Below are 13,306 nucleotides of genomic sequence, written 5' to 3'. Positions count from 1 at the left end.
TGCTGGAATGGTACCGGTTAGCGGTTAACATGGGGTTACATAAAGAGCATGGTGCAGCGATCAAATTATTTGCGGATTCGCCTTTTTTAGTCTCAGACTCAGAAAATAAACATGGAGGGCAATGATTTAAAGATAAAGAAGACACTGGATGAAGGCTTATTTAAAAGATGAGGATGAGGATGTTTCTGCCGCAATGTTTTTCTCGGTTTCTATTTGAAATTTGTTATTGAAAATATGTGTGATTGTAGTTAGTTATCCTTATTTTATCTTTTTTAGAACGTAGAATAACATAGGGGTCCCAAATCCCAAATGAAAAAATCGCACAGTATATGAAAATGAATAGAATAGACGAATAAAAAACTTTATGACTAAAAGTGATACATAAATTCGAAAACGATTTCTTACCGATCTACTACTAGGGTGTTTTTTAAGTTTTTTCTTTATATCTCCTACAGTTTTTGATATATTGAAATATAAGTCACGCTTAAGGGTAGTGTAGAAACTGTTTGGTCTCTTGTATTTTTTTCGTATTTGTAACCAGTATCGAGAAAAAAAATAAAAAACAATTTTTGGGCCAGTAGGCCCTGTATTTGGATAATATCTTGTTTTTATTAGTTTTGACAGTTGGCATATTGTATCTTGTATTTGCATATTTGTTTATAAATTCAAGGTTTAAATTGTAAAGTGAACGGTAGAACTATAATAACACGCTGTAGACCGGTAACGAAGGGGACCTATGTTTGTATGAACTTTTAGTCATAAAATAAACTTGTAACAAATATAGCAAACGAGCTCGTGGGTCACTGAAAATTTAATCAGTTCTTCCATCGGTGATTACTAACCTTTATTGTTTCCTGTTGACAATATAATATTGTATTAGGATATGTCACAAAAATGAAGAAAAAAGAAAGGGGGAAGGAAAACATTGACATAACTTAACAAAGATAACATAACATTACTTAAAACNCCCTATGGGAAAAATGAAAAAATCGCACAGTATATGAAAATGAATAGAATAGACGAATAAAAAACTTTATGACTAAAAGTGATACATAAATTCGAAAACGATTTCTTACCGATCTACTACTAGGGTGTTTTTTTAAGTTTTTTCTTTATATCTCCTACAGTTTTTGATATATTGAAATATAAGTCACGCTTAAGGGTAGTGAGAATTTACAGGTGTTACTTTTTAAGAGGTCATGTTCCATTTTCCGTCCCTGAACTTTTTGTCGGTCCGCCACTGGTAGATTGTGAAACAAGAAATTGATTTCCTGTGTTTTTTTAGAAACTGTTTGGTCTCTTGTATTTTTTTCGTATTTGTAACCAGTATCGAGAAAAAAAATAAAAATCAATTTTTGGGTAGTTGGCTAAATGAAAGTATAATTTTTAAAATGGCCCAGTAGGCCCTGTATTTGGATAATATCTTGTTTTTATTAGTTTTGACAGTTGGCATATTGTATCTTGTATTTGCATATTTGTTTATAAATTCAAGGTTTAAATTGTAAAGTGAACGGTAGAACTATAATAACACGCTGTAGACCGGTAACGAAGGGGACCTATGTTTGTATGAACTTTTAGTCATAAAATAAACTTGTAACAAATATAGCAAACGAGCTCGTGGGTCACTGTAAATTTAATCAGTTCTTCCATCGGTGATTACTAACCTTTATTGTTTCCTGTTGACAATATAATATTGTATTAGGATATGAAATGAAGAAAAAAGAAAGGGGGAAGGAAAACATTGACATAACTTAACAAAGATAACATAACATTACTTAAAACCTTGAGCACTTACATAGGTACTTCTTCAAACTCATCGACGGTGTAAAAAGCATTTTCGCTTCGAATATTTTTATTGATCTTTTAAAATAATAAACATAATACTGAAAACATAATTGGAAAATTCGGAACCGTTCGAGAATTGTCATGTACACTGACGGACAGACTCATTCATTAGCCAAAGACTTAGCCCCTTCTGTATTTACATCATATTTAGGTACACCCTGTATACACCTCCCTCGTTGTGCTCGCTATAAAAAAAATCTACTCAATACAGTGTATACTTTTTTTACGGGCCATATACAAAAATAAAATTGATGGTGATTTCTCCGAAACGAAACGTTGTTTTGGAAATCTGTCACCGTTGTCTTGTAGAGCTCCAAAAAGTGAGAAGGTTTTTTCTTATTTGTTGTATCTGTTCAAATAACATCAGAAAAAAAACGAAATCGGCAAATTTTGATTTTTTTCGCATATCTTCGGAAGTAATCGGAATTTTCGGGTTTTGTCCAATTCTCTAATTTTACATCTTTATCTTGGACACAGTGCATAGCCGTCATAGATAATTAGGAAAAATCATTTAACTCATGTAGAATTCCAAGAAATGTTAAAATGCATAGTCCATGATAATATCTTCAGTCCATTGTGTACCATAATAAAGCCACTAAGTTATTTGTACGAGAATATCATATTTTAAATTTAAAAATTAGGAGGAATTTAACCACCGCTTTCAACGACAACAGTGCTCTCGTAAAAGGCATGACGGGGGTCTCGACCAGAAATTACCATAAAACCAAGGTATACAGGTAACTAACACAAAATAACAGTATAATATCTACCCTCTTCCGAAACTTCCTTTTCAAGATATTCGTTTCAACCACACCAATTTTGCCATTGTGAGTACTGTCCTCCGACATTTCGTTTGCGAGATATACTTTCAGAATCAGCATTTCGGGAAATACTTTATGGGGCGGGGGGTGGGGCCTCCCCTAAGAGAACAAAATTTGAAAGCCGTCTGGCACATCTTCAAGCTATAAGCTACCTATTGCAAAAAATTCCAGAACTTTAAGACAATTCCTTTAAAAATAGTTCAAGACCACCGCAGAAGTGGGTCCGGACAAACGAACGAGTGGAGGAATCAAGGAATGGCCGGATAAAACGAAAACAAGAGCACGTTTTTAAAATTTTTTTTAATTGCGCTAAAAAGAAACTCTTCCATTTCCATTCTTAGTAAACAATAATAGTAGAAGATCGCACATAATCATAAACGATGCTTTGTCTTTCAAACTGGGTGACTCCCAGAGCGTTCTCGATTTTTTTACAGGTAGAGGAACCCTTAAACAACCTTTTTCAAGAATTGTCCCGATGATTCTTGCAAATCGACGGACTGTGGAATTTCTAGCTGGTCAGTGAGATAGTTTGCTAGTAAAATACTGATCTGTATTACCAAAAATGCGCTTTCATCTTGTATAGGCGGATTTAGAACATTTTTTATTATCATTTTTATTATACCTACATCAGAATCGCCGTTTAAAGCACGCCTGGGCTTGCGAACACAGGCGCGTAAACCATATGACGAGTTTAAAATAAATAAATTAATTAATTAATAAAAATGGCCCTAATTCAACGTTTCCAAAATCGCAATATAAGCTCAGTTCATGAAGTGACAGCTAATTTGTGATCCTCTGTTAACTTCGTCTACTAAATTGAAATATATACTGGGTTTAACGTGTATATTAACCCTGATATTAACAAATGTAATAAAGTTAGTATAATAGGTATACAGTTCAATTTTAGGTTTAACTCAACTGATACATCAAAATATAAGCGACACTTCCTTGTCACATGTGAATACACTTGAATAAAACCCAATATAAAACCACTTTTGGAAGGGCATAGGTACAGTCTAAAGTCGAGTGCCTTAGGGAAGAAGAATGTCGCAGAGAAGGTTACATGTTGCATCTTCGATCGACTCGTCCGTAGAGGGAAAACTCGGGCACCTACTGCACGTTCCATTTACCGATTATTTCGTATCAACCGCCGATTAACTTCGAACGCCTCCTTATTATTATTCGAAAGGGGAAGGAACATCTTTCGCATCTGACATAGACCGCCGCTTAACTTCGAACGCATTTCTTCGTATGAACCACTGCATGGCATCGATCGCCTTATACACTGGAGAGGGGGAAAGAATATCTCTCGCATCTTCCATAGATTGCCTCTTTCTTAGCGATCGTCGATTAACTTCGAATGCATTTTTCAGATGAACCGCTATGAAATGTGTAAAACATATAGAGAATTACTTACTACTCAATATACTCAATATATGTATAATTCTACAATTACAACATTCTTTAATGTTTATTATATCGTGGGGAAATAACATAACCCCTTAAGAAATTGAAGTTGGCAGTTTGGCACTCAGGAATGTTACGCACACTTTAACCAACTTAAATGTAATTATGAAATTTGGAGTAATGTAGCCTCACATTTCGAGTAAATGTTGAGGGCCCAAAACAAGAGAGGGGATAAATAAATAAATAAATAAATAAACTTTAGATACATGAATCCAGGATGACAAAATAGTAAAATGTTTCAATAAAAAACGTTTTTGTTTCCTGACAATAATCCTGAAAGAAGTCACACCATGGTCACCGATATGCTCGTACTTCGTAGGTAGGTACCTAATTTAAAAAAATATTTTTCCAATACTATTTACTTTGGCTGGCGTCTTTTTTAAGATATTCAATTTATCACTTTTCTCATTAGGAATTAGAACATTCGTTGTTTCTAGTATCAAGATTAGGAAAACAACATCATTTTCGTAAGTACACGCTCGCACAGCAAACACAAATCCATAACTCAAAGTCAACTACCCTCATATTTTAACATTTCTATTTTCTGCCCGAACAATTAATCTTATTAAGTGCGACAACTTGGAATGAAAAAAAGAGCAAGATCATTATAAAAATCTTATATTCAAAATCATATTTTTGCTAATTTTAGTTTGAGACTTTATTTCACCTACGGTAATTATCGAGAATATTAAAAAACGATGTAAAAAATAACAAATTAGCATCTGTCATCAATAATGGCGCCAAGTCAGCAGCTGCGACAAAGAAGTAAAAGTTGCCGAATATCCCGCGGGAGCGTATCAACTTCCGGTTACCCTGACGTCAGTAAAGCATCCTGGCACAAATAAAATACTTAGTACTTAATATTCCTCCAAATAGTTTATATTGGCTCGAAGATTTTTGCAGGATTACTCAGTCAATTTGATGTAAAATAAACAAAACACAGGAATCGTTATATCCCAAGACCGAAATAACCTTAACATAGTTAACACTAATTATTACTGACATATTAACATTTTAATGTCATTCCGATTTTAGTACACAGTTTCATGTAGTTTACCATTTTTTTATCTAAACTAAAAATAATTAGATCACAATTGACCTGATTAGAAAGTACTGGGCAATACAAATTATTGCGGAGATTAAATTTATTTCTTGGCATCATTTACCTGAAATTTCCACAGAGTGATTTATTGTAAGACTTTTTGCAATAATTAATTATTCACTTTGTACGTAAGTTATCAAATTGGCGCCCGTTTTATCATCATTCCCCAAGAAAATTCGAAAAGTCAGAAATATATCCGGATTGTCTTTTCTTTTTGTTTCTGTTCCATTTCCATTTTGAAATTATTAGATCATAATTTAATTGTTTATTTAATTATGATTTTGGTTAATCGAATTTATTGAGGAGTAAGATAAACACTGCATACGCAATTTTTTAGTTCGCAATTAATTCTGGTATTGCAGCTGTGATTATACTAACTAAATTGCTTATAACCATTGCAAATGATTACTTTTATAAAATGAATAAAAAATGAAATCATATTATCACTGTACAGCCCTTTATTCTAAAATCTATGCTTTGTACGGAAGGACTACCGGTGCAGGGTCGGATTCGGCAGGCGCGATACCTGTCAAAACCTCAAATGATCCTCTACTTTTGATAAAAATTTGGGTTCCTTCCTACATTTTTCCCAGCAACCACAACATATACAAGGATGAAACCAAAGGCATTATGTACCTATAAGTCGTTATTTGGAAAAAAATGTGTTTTCATCTTTTCCTCCACTCAATTTTTTTACAATCTTACACTCTGTAATCTGTATATATAATAGTTTTAATAGTAAATCAAGACTTTTAGTTGTCAAAAGTTTCACCAGGTGCTGTACGGTCGTTTGTTCGTTCTAACTCATAAGTGAATACCTGATGGAATATCACAGAGCCATTTTTCATTATTGTAACGGAAATGCTCCAGAATTCTCTGGAATTTTCTACGCGCGCGATAGTGGAATTTGTAGGAACATTCGAGAATGTACTGGACTTACATTGCTTGCGTGTATAAATGGTTGCGGACCGAACATCGCAGTTAGTCTACTATCGAACGAGATCGAGTGCGAACGAAACATAGAGCGCGAAAAGCTGATATAAATTTCGAAGTGTGTGATATAAATGATCGATATAAATTGTACGGATTTTATAGTGTTTTAGTTTTTGTTTAATAAATATTGATATAAATCGAACCCGAATTTTATAAATAACGTTACATTGGTGTCAGGTGTGGGGTTAATTAAATTAATTAAAAGTAAGTTTAAATTAAGTGCTTGTGCTTGTGTATGCCTGTAACAAGATCTGCTGCCGCTAAAATGGAAGAAACGATGCTCAATTTGCTCCAGCAAATCCAAAATGGCCAACAGGTGTTGCAACAAGAAATGAAAAGCAACCAAGAGAAGTTCGAGAAGATGGAAGAAAATTCTAGAAATATTCAAGAGAAGTTGGAAGAAAATTCTAGAAATTTTGAAGAGAAGTTCGAGAAAATGGAAGAAAATTCTAGAAAGATTAATGAAGAAAATTCTAGAAATATTCAAGAGAAGTTCGAGAAGTTGGAAGAAAATTCTAGAAGGATTAATGAAGAAAATTATAGAAATATTCAAGAGAAGTTCGAGAAGTTGGAAGAAAATTCTAGAAATTTTGAAGAGAAGTTCGAGAAAATGGAAGAAAATTCTAGAAATATTCAAGAGAAACTCGAGAAGATGGAGGAAAATTCTAGAAAGATTATCGAAGAAGTCTCTACATCAATTGAAGAAAAAGTTGAAGATAGAATTACGGAAGTTTCCAAAACATTTAAAGCAACATTCGTCGAGATTGAGCACAAGTATGAAGAGCTGCGCGAGCAATTCTTGCGACTGACTACGAAAGAGCGTACTAGTAGTGCTCCAAAAACAAATACTAGAGTAGAAGGCGACGTTCAGCAAGCCCGAGTAAAGCCACCTACTTTTGATGGTAAGATTCCTTGGACCACGTACGTTCGACAGTTTGAAGCAGCGGCTGCGGCAAATAAATGGACTCTTCAAGACAAAACTACAGCCCTGATTTTTGCTCTGAGAGGAGATGCTCTGGATGTGTTGCGGACCATCCCCGAGGATCAACAGAACTTCCAACAAATAGTAGCGCGACTCGAAATGCGATATGGCGATAGACACCTTCAGCAAGTTTACTATGCCCAAGTCAAGAACCGAATGCAGAAACCTGGAGAAAGTTTGCAGGAACTTGAAGCGGACATCGCTAGACTGATTCGATTGGCATATCCTACGGCACCGGAGAGCTTTCTTGATCAACTGGCTGTACAAACATTTATCGATGCCGTTCGTGATGGAGATGCCCAGCAGGCTTTGAGACTGGCTAGGCACGACAAAATTGAGAAAGCTTTGGCCCATGCGTTAGAATTCGAAGCCGCCAAGATAGCTAGTCATGGAAGTGCGCGAGTACGTATGGTGGAACCTCGCAGTGACAGCCGGGTAAGAACAATCGAAGAAGAAGGTGGCTCTGGAAGTTTTGAAGAAAAGGTCAGTAAAGTAGTGGAAGAAAAGATCAATAAAGCAATACAGTCACTGGCAAAGAAACGTGAACCACGGCGAGATTGGACACGTTCGCCGCAACTGCCAAAAACCATTGCAGCAGTCGGAAAACTAAGAAAGGTCGACAGGAAGGGGCTATCGTCGACCTGCAGAAACAAAGCCCCGATCTTCACTGTAAACATTTCGTCGTCTGGAAAAGTTCTGAGTTTGTACATCGACGGCCGAGTTAATGGAGAAGACAGATCCTTGCTAGTAGACACAGGTGCAACAAGAACTATTGCAAGACCAGAGTTATTGAAGAATCATTCTCGGATCTCATCTTCGACCGTGCAGTTAAAAACAGCAACTGGTGAAAGAATAAAAACGCACGGAGAAATACAAATGTCTGTCACCATCGGAAAGACCACCATCAATCACCAGGTGATAATTGCTGATATTTCTGATCAATTCATCTTGGGGATGGATCTTCTTAAGAATCTCGGAGCTGTGTTAGACGTGAAAAAGGGCGTGTTAAAGGTCGGCGATGAAGAACTCCCTTTCCATGAAGACAAAGAAGATGTCATCCGCCTGTTAACCACTCATGACGTCATGACGGACTTAGTGAAAAAATTATAATGATCACTTTAGATGGATATTGTCGCCAGGGAAGCCTACGGATAGTCGAAGCACTAAACGAAAAGGAATTTCTAGTGGCTAGGGCTCTGGTAAAAGTTCAAAATGGCGTTCCGATTCGAATAATGAATTTGAAAGATAGTCCTGTTAAGCTAAGCAAACGAACTGCAGTTGGACAGTGTGTGCCCATCTCGGCTATTCGCTCTGTGAAATCGGAAAATCTATCTAAAGGAAAGTATCCAAGAGAGCTGATAGATATGGTCATTAAAAACACCCCAGATTTGGACAATAGACAACGACAAAAGGTGAAAAATATGCTTATGGAATTCCGAGATGTGTTCGCGGTAAACGACCAGGACAAGGGCAAGACAAGCATAGTCACCCATAAAATAAATACTGGCAATTCCCAACCGATTAGACAACAACCAAGGCGACTCCCATTGGCTAAACGAGACGAAGCTGAGGAGATTATTAGAGACATGAGAAAACAAGGTGTCATCGAGCCATCGAATAGTCCTTGGTCATCACCGATAGTGCTTGTAAAGAAGAAGGATCGCTCCACAAGATTTTGCGTTGACTACCGTCTATTAAATTCGGTCACCAAGAAAGATAGCTATCCACTGCCAAGAATAGACGACACCTTGGACACTCTATCTGGAGCCCAATGGTTTTCCACACTCGACCTAAAGAGTGGTTATTGGCAAGTGGGAATGGAATCGACAGACCGAGAGAAGACCGCGTTTTCTATAGGCTCTGGACTTTGGCAATTCACAGTAATGCCTTTCGGATTGTGTAATGCCCCCGCGACGTTTGAGAGACTTATGGAAGCAGTTCTAAGGGGACTAACGTGGCAGACATGTCTGGTATATTTGGATGACGTAATTGTCGTAGGAAAAACTTTTGAAGAACACCTAAAAAACCTGAGAGAGGTGTTTGGACGATTACGAGAGGCCAATTTAAAACTAAGTCCCAAGAAATGCTTTATGTTCCAAAAAGAAGTTAAATATTTGGGACACATCGTATCTCGTGATGGTGTTACAGCTGACCCAGAGAAGATTATAGCGATTCAAGAGTGGCCGATTCCTGAGAACAAGCACGAGATTCGAAGTTTTCTCGGTTTGTGCACCTATTATAGACGATTCGTGAAAGGATTTGCCAACATTGCCAAACCATTAATAAAGTTGACAGAAGAGGGCAATGAGTACGAATGGAGTGAAGACTGTCAAAGAGCTTTCGAACATCTCCGGCAAGCTCTTACTAGCGCACCTATCCTTGGCTACCCCAGAAATGAAGGAAGTTTGTGCTAGATACCGATGCCAGTAACACCGCCATTGGAGCTGTTCTCTCTCAATTGCAAGACGGACAGGAAAGAGTCATTGCCTATTTCAGCAAAGTACTGTCGAAACCCGAGAGGAATTATTGTGTGACTAGGCAAGAGCTCCTGGGTGTGGTAAAGGCATGCGAACATTTCCATAAGTACCTTTACGGCCGCAAGTTCCTGATAAGGACAGATCATGCAGCGCTAAAGTGGCTCTTGCAGTTCCGAAGCCCAGAAGGACAGGTGGCAAGATGGTTAGAACGTCTTCAGGAATATGACTACGACATTGAACACGGGGCTGGAAAAGTTCACAATAATGCAGACGCTTTGTCAAGAAGACCGTGCAAGGACAACTGCACACATTGTTCTAAAATAGAAGACAAGATGGGCCATCTGCGGCGAACAACTGTAGAGAGTGAGGAATGGAAACCAAGCGAAATCAAAACGGCCCAAGAAAACGACCCAAGTTTAAAAACTGTTCTGAACTGGATGCGCCACGGACAAAGACCAGACTGGCAAGACATTAGTGCCACAAGTCCTGAAGTAAAGAGTTATTGGGGCCAATGGAATAGCCTGACTCTGAAAGACAACCTGTTGTATAGGACCCTTGAAAGTGAAGATGGCACCGAATCGACGCTGCAATTAGTAGTACCTAGAAGCAAAGTGTCGGAAGTATTGCGAAAATTGCATGACGGCGCTTCCGGAGGACACTTTGGTATTACGAAAACGTTGCAAAGGGTACGTGAGCGATTCTATTGGGTCAACCGTAAAGAAGATGTCCGGCGATGGTGTCAAAAATGTGAGTTATGTGCTACTGGAAACGGACCAGTTTCCAAGAAGAAGGCACCCATGAGGCAGTATAACGTTGGTAGTCCGATGGAACGAGTTGCTATCGATATCGCAGGACCGTTTCCCGAGACAGATGGCGGAAATAAATACATCCTAGTCGCTATGGATTATTTCACAAAGTGGACTGAAGCTTACGCCATTCCAAACCAAGAGGCAGCAACAGTTGCAGAAGTGTTGGTAAAGGAGTTCTTTACACGTTTTGGTGTTCCTATAGAAATCCATTCAGACCAAGGAAGGAACTTTGAATCGGCTTTGTTCCAAGATGTTTGTCGATTGGTAGGAGCCAATAAAACCAGAACAACACCTTTGCATCCTCAGTCAGATGGAATGGTGGAGAGAATGAATCGAACGATGGGTAAATATCTTTCAAAAGTCGTGGCAGAACATCAGAAAAATTGGGACCAGTACCTCCACCTGTTCCTTATGGCATATCGATCAGCCATCAACGAGACCACGGGTCAGACTCCTGCCAGCCTTATGTTGGGTCGTGAACTACGCCTTCCATGTGATCTCGAGTTTGGGCGTAAACCCCATGAAGAATATGTCGCAGGGTGAAAATTATGTTGACCAACTAAAGGCGAAGATGAACGATATTCACGACTTGGCTAGAAGTCATATTCAGATTGCCAGCGATCGCATGAAAAATCAATACAACCTCCGCTCGGTCAATGAAACTTTTGAAGCTGGAGATCTGGTATGGCTGCACAATCCACAGAGACGAAGGGGTCTTTCTCCCAAGCTACAAAGACAATGGGAAGGTCCGTATGAGGTGATCAAGAAAATAAATGACGTGATATATCGTATCAGAATGAACCACCGAAAACTGAAAGTTGTCCACATTAATCGACTCGCACGATATGCCGGATCCAACAACAACGAAGAAGTTAGAGGTATTCGAGAAGAGGAACGCAGCTTTGGGATCGAGCCAAACTTTAACGATTTTATGTCAAATTACGCCCAGCGGAAGAAAGCTCGATTTGGCGTTACTCAGGAAATTTGTCAACATATTTTTGAGCTTCCGGTTAACGTTTCCATCGCCCATTGTGTCGCCGAAGACCTTCGCATGGGTAGAGGTATAGCTTCCGTATTCCGGAAAAGATTTGGAAGAATAGACGAGTTGATAAAGGAAAGACCACGAGTGGGTAAAGTACTGCGCTTGGAAGATAGTCAACGCTCTTTGTTCTATTTGGTTTCAAAGAAAACGTCAGAAGGCAAACCCACCTATGAAAACCTCTGGTCTGCTTTAAAAAGCTTAAAGAAACTCATGGCATACTATGACATAAATAGCTTGGCGATCCCGAAGATTGGATGTGGTTTAGATGGGTTGGACTGGGAAATAGTGCGAACCATGATCGAAGTGATTTTTAGAAACACTAGCGTTCGAATTACAGTATGCTGCTTCAACCCACAGGGGACGACCCTCCGCAAAACTGTGGACTGTTACTTTTTCAAGAAAGGTGTTTGTCGGGCAGGCTCTGACTGCAGATTCCGACACGAGGCATTAAAAAGTAATACTAACGCAGTTTCTGAACGAGACGTCCAGAATTAAGAAGGGGGCAGTGTAACGGAAATGCTCCAGAATTCTCTGGAATTTTCTACGCGCGCGATAGTGGAATTTGTAGGAACATTCGAGAATGTACTGGACCTACATTGCTTGCGTGTATAAATGGTTGCGGACCGAACATCGGGGCAGTCTACTATCGAACGAGATCGAGTGCGAACGAAACATAGAGCGCGAAAAGCTGATATAAATTTCGAAGTGTGTGATATAAATGATCGATATAAATTGTACGGATTTTATAGTGTTTTAGTTTTTGTTTAATAAATATTGATATAAATCGAACCCGAATTTTATAAATAACGTTACAATACGAAATTTCTACTTGCAACACGAAAACACGAAATTTCAACTTTCAGCACAAAATTTCGGTTTGCAACACGAAATTTTGACTTGCAACACGAAATTCGCCAAAAAAATAAAAACAAACTGATGTGGCCCCTCTGCGCTTCCGTAAAAAGTACCCATTGTTATTGCCCCAAACAGTTTACAAAGTTTATGTATTTTGCCATTTCTGCGAAAAATGAGGAACATGCCGGTGTTTTGAGCCCTTTGGCAAAGATCATACTACACTGATTTTTGCCGTTGGTTAATGGCATGTTGCAAGTAAACCCTGTTAATCTGCAGCTCATGGCCAAAGAATCTGGGAAACCATGTGTGTGGATCAGTAGTTACCTTATTACCAAATCCGCAATTGATGCCCTTAAGTTTGACAAAACTGGCTCACAAATTCGACGGTAATCCTAATTTTGTAATTTAAAATTATTTGTTCCCTATTCAATGAAAGTCATGCAGATAAAATTTAAATGACTTCCTTTCGAAAAACTACATTTTTAGAATTAAAGACAAGCACGTGCATGAAGTTCTGGGAAGATACAATCTAGGATTGTCTTAAATTCCAGTGTGAGTTGAGAAATGAACGTGACCTTGCAGGGACTTCCGGAAACAAGTTGTTTTTCTTTAAAATATAATATACAGCAGTTTATTAAAGTACCGCCGTGCGTTTACGAATGGATGCTTTGAAATCAAAGGAGAGGAAGTACATTGATTTAATTGATCACGGCAAGGTTATTTATCAATTTTATTTAATTTTAACAGTTGCATTTTGACGTTTCCCTGTGGTTAGTAATAATTATAATTTGGTAGTGCCAGGACGAATTTGTCACGTCCATCGTGGGCATTGGGAAATGACCGGAACATCTAGGCTAAACTCGAAACAAATTCATACGGAAAGGTCAAATAAATTTGCACAATCTACGATCAC

This window comes from Photinus pyralis, unplaced genomic scaffold (genome assembly GCF_008802855.1).
Source record: "Photinus pyralis isolate 1611_PpyrPB1 unplaced genomic scaffold, Ppyr1.3 Ppyr1.4_LG4, whole genome shotgun sequence".
Classification (NCBI taxonomy): Eukaryota; Metazoa; Arthropoda; class Insecta; order Coleoptera; family Lampyridae; genus Photinus; species Photinus pyralis.
The sequence above is the reverse complement of the archived record's forward strand: the minus strand, read 5'-3'. Positions refer to the sequence as shown.